Below are 4,906 nucleotides of genomic sequence, written 5' to 3'. Positions count from 1 at the left end.
TTTTTGGTTGTCCTCCTTAAGAGTAAAGAAATTCTTCAAAATTCTTTACAACTTTTCTCAGCACTTCAGGTTTTGCATTTCAACAGGAACTGAGATAAAAGGTTTTCTCCTAAATAATAGAAGGCTCTCCTCTTTAATATCCCATAATCCAATCAGAAGAAAGGCAGCAGCTGCCAAGGGTATTTCTCCCTTTCTCAGAACTATTCCTTCAGATAGTTGGATTTCCAAAGTCTTTGGAAAACTCTTTATGGTACAGAAGGCTTATCTAGCCCATTTATGTCCGATGTGTGTACTTTAGAAAAAAGTATTAGAACTAAACCCTTTTAATCTGTATGCTTTTTGGTATTTATATTGTGCTTCAGCAAAAAGTCCTATTTAATAAAAATGGGCACCGAAGGCGCCGATTGACCCCACTCTGAATATAAATTGAAAGCCTGATGAAAGCTTAGCATCGCTGCCCCTTGGGTTGTCCTGCCTGGTACTCAAACCCAGATGAAGAAATACTAGGTTATCAGCACTCAGAAACTCAGAAGGCCACCATGTGGCCCGATGAAACTTTTTTTGTGGGGGAACAGAGTTTTCATCTTTGTTGCCCAGGCTGGAGTGCAATGGTGCAATCTTGGTTCACCGCAACATCCGCCTCCCGGGTTCAAGTGATTCTCCTGCCTCTGCCTCCTGAGTAGCTGGGCTTATGGGCATGCATCACCACGTCCAGCTAATTTTGTATTTTTAGTATAGATGGGTTTTCTCCATGTTGGTCAGGCTGTTCTCGAACTCCCGACTTCAGGTGCTCTGCTTGTCCTGGCCTCCCAAAATGTTGGGATTATAGGCATGAGCCACCACGCCCAGCCCGGCCTAATGAAACTTATCTAAGTAGCTTTAGTCCTTTCTAAAGTATCCACTAACCTGACTTCAAGAGCATAGATTTATTTGCCTGTTCTCGAATTGTGTAAATAGAATTAGGTGTTGTGTCTGACTTCTTTCACTCAACATTATATCTGTGATATTTAACCTGCTGTTGTATGTGGCAACCATTTAATCTTTTCTGTTGTGCTGTCTTCCACTGCATGTATTTTCCACATTATATTTATCCATTCAACAGAGGATGAAGGTATGGGTTTAGTGATATTATTTATGATTTGTATTAGTTTTCTAGGACAGCCATAACAAAATACCAGATTGGGTGGCTTAAACAGCAGAAATTTATTTCTCACAATTCTTGAGGCTGGAAGTCCAATATCAAGGTGCTTGCAGGTTTGGTTTCTCCCTTTTCAGGAGGAGTCCTCTCTTCTTGGCTTGTAGACAGCCCCATCTCCCAATGTCCTCATATGACATGATCCCTGTGTGCATACATACCTGGTGTCATGCTCTCTTTTTATAAGGACGCTAGTCATATTGAATTAGGACTTCATCCTTACAACTTCATTTAATCTTATTTGCCTCTATGAAGATACTGTTTCCTAGTACATACAAATTACAGTTTAGGGCTTTGACATATGTATTTTGTTGGGACACAATTCAGTTCATAACATCATCTCTCACAGTAGATTAATTTCTGTTTTCTAGAATTTTATATAAGTGATATCATAATATTTATTTTTCGTCTAGCTTCTTTTATATTGCATATTTCTTTCAAAATTTGTTCATGTTGTACCATATATCAATAATGTATTTATTTTTACTGATAAGTGGTATTGTATTGTATGGATATGTCACAGTTTATTTATACATCTGTTACTGGACATTTTGGTCATTTCTAGTTTTGGTTTTTATAAATAAAGCTCCTATGAATTTGAATACACATTTTTAAAAGAATATATGTTTTTAATTCTTTTGTGATAATATGTAGGAGTGAAAATGGCTGGGTTGAATAGTAAATGTGTTTTAACATTTTAAGAAATCACCAAGATGTTTTCCTAAGTGATTCTATCATTTTGCATTCCTACCAGCAATATATGATTATTTCAGATTCCCCACATTCTTGCAAACAGTTAATATAGTCATAAATTTAGCCATTCCAATAAGTACATTGACTGTCTTATCATGGTGTCAATTTGAATTGTCTTAATGACTATTACGGTAAGCATTGATTTATATAAATACTTGTTATTAATATATGTTCTTTGGTAAATTATCTGCACAAAGCTGTTGTCCTTCTTAAAAGTAACTGTTTGACAATCTTTACAAATTCCAGATAGAAATCCTATATTAGATATATGCCTTGCAAAGTGTTTTCATGCTCTGTGATTGTTTTTTTAAGTTCTCTTTTAGGTTCTGATCTTGGTCAACTCTAAATTGTTCTTTCATACTCACAACACCACGTCTTGTGAGTCATACCTCAGAAATATTTGTCAAGCCAAAGGTCACAAATTACTTACAGAAGTTTTATAGTTTTAAGTGGTATATTAGGTCTGTGACATATTTTGAGCTAATTTTTGTGTATATGTTAGTTATATATCAAAGTTCCTTTTTTACAAACGGTTATCCAATCTTTCCAGCTTCATTTGTTGAAAAGTTTATACTTTCTCTACTTAGCTTCTTTTGCATGCTTGTCACAATTAGTTTTCATGTATCTATGTGTATATTCCTGGACTCTGTTCTGCTCTATTTTCTATATATCTGTTTTTATACGTCAATTCTTCACCTTCATGGTTATGGTAGTTTTAGAATAAGTCTTTAATTTAAGTAGTGTCAAGTCTTCCAATTTTATCCTTTATCGAAGGAGTTCTAGCTAATTTAGATTCTTTGGATTTATATACACACAAAAAAGAAACCTGGAATTGGTGTCATTTTTTATAAAACCCTGCATAGATTGGAATTGGAATTTTGTTGACTCTATAGATCAATTTGAGGAGAAAATAGACTATATAGAATCTGCTGACTCATGAATGCTTTAAAGCACTCCACTAATTTAGATTTTAATTTCTCATAGCAGCGTTTTATTGTTTACAGTGCACTGGGCTTCCATATTTTTTGTGCAATGTATCACTATTTCTTATTTTAAGGATTATTGCAATGAAAAATTGCATAAAAGGAATTGTTTGTAAATTTAAATTTCTAATTGTTCATTACAAATATATAAATCAATTTTTTATTCAGTAAATTTCTTAAACATGATGATTAGATTTTTGTCATAGTCATTGATTTTCTACATAATGGATCATGTTTTCTTTGAATAAAAGCATGTTTACTTCTTTCTTTCCAACTGAATGATTTTTTTTTCTTATCTTACTGCATTAGAAAGAGCCTTCAGTATAATATAGATTCAACGTCCTCTCTTAACCTTGATTTTAGACAGAAAGCAATCTAGCTTTCGTGATTCAGTGTGATAATAGCTAGTTTTTTTATAGATGGGGAAATTTTACTATATTATTAATTTGCTGAGAATTTTCACCAAGAATTATTGTTGAATTCCATAAAATGTTTATTCTGCATCTATTGTGATGACTGTGTATATTTTATCCTTTTTAAGTTCATTAATATGGTAAATTACATTATTGATTATACCTTTTAAACAAACCTTTAATTTTAGCTAAAGTAATGTTGAGATTTATTGCATGTTTAGACATAAGGGATATTAATCTGTAGAAAAATTTTCTTCTCATTTTTAGGTCTAGTTTTTGTATTAGGATACTATTGCTTCATAGAATTACAAAATAATTATTCTTTTTACTATTTTCTAGGACAGTTTTGAATATAATTTTCCTTAGAATTATTTGCAAAATTTACCAAAGAAGCCATCTGAACCTTGATGGTTTTATTTTTTCATGGAAGTTTTTAAACTATATTTTCAAGATCTCTAAAAGATATAGAGGTAGGCATGTTGTCAATAACTTTGCGTGAGCTTTGGTAATTTGCGTCTTTTAAAGAATATGTTTTTCATCTATGCTTCTAATATATTGACTTAGAATTTTGCAAAATATCCCCTTATCCCCTTACATCTAGAAAATACATGATGAGATTATTTCTCATCATCTGTCATTCCTGAAACTGGCAAATTTTATGTTCTTTTTATCTGAATGAGTCAGACAAGAGTGGTATCAATTATACTGATATTTTCAAAGGCCCAGCTTATTTTATCTGTTATTTTTGTGTTTCCTATTATATTAATTTCCACTCTTATCTTTGTTATTTCCTTTATTGTAATTACTTTCTGTTTAATTTGAAATTATTTCTCAGGTTTTTAAAACAGAAGCTGTTTATTTGTTTTAGATTGTTCTTCTTTTATAAGAATTTAATGCTTACATTTCTGCATAAGTACTAGTTTACCAATATCTTTATGTACATTTCACAAATTTTTGTTGTTTTTATTTTCATTCAATTCAAAATATGTTCTAATTTCTTTATTTTTCATAACAGTTCTATTGATGTATAACTCACACACTATACAATTTACCTATGTACATTACACAATTCAACTATTTTAAATAGGTTCACAAAGCTATGCAGCCATCACCATAATCAATTTTCCAATATTTCTGTCACCTAATGATCCCCTCTTACAATCACCCCTTATTTATTAGTAGTCATTCTTCTTTTCTATCCAGTCTTGGGCAACCATGATGCTATGTTATGTGTTTTGTAGACTTGTCTATTCTGGACATTACATACAGATTGAATTATATAATATGTGATATTTAGTGGTTGGCTTCTTTTTCTTAGCATAATGTTTTCAAAGTTCATCTAGGTTGAGTCATTTACTGTTGAATAATATCTTATTGTATGGTGTGGTAAGCAGAATAATTACCACTTCAGATGACCATATCCTAATCCCAGAATTTGTGACGAGATGAACTTACATGGCAAAAATAACTGTGCAGATGTGATTAAGAATTTTGAGATGTGATTGAGTTAAGGATCTAGGGGACATTATCCTACAGTATCCAGGTGGGTGGGCCAAATGCAA

This window comes from Mandrillus leucophaeus, unplaced genomic scaffold (genome assembly GCF_000951045.1).
Source record: "Mandrillus leucophaeus isolate KB7577 unplaced genomic scaffold, Mleu.le_1.0 Scaffold176, whole genome shotgun sequence".
NCBI lineage: Eukaryota > Metazoa > Chordata > Mammalia > Primates > Cercopithecidae > Mandrillus > Mandrillus leucophaeus.
This window is presented reverse-complemented; position numbering follows the sequence as displayed.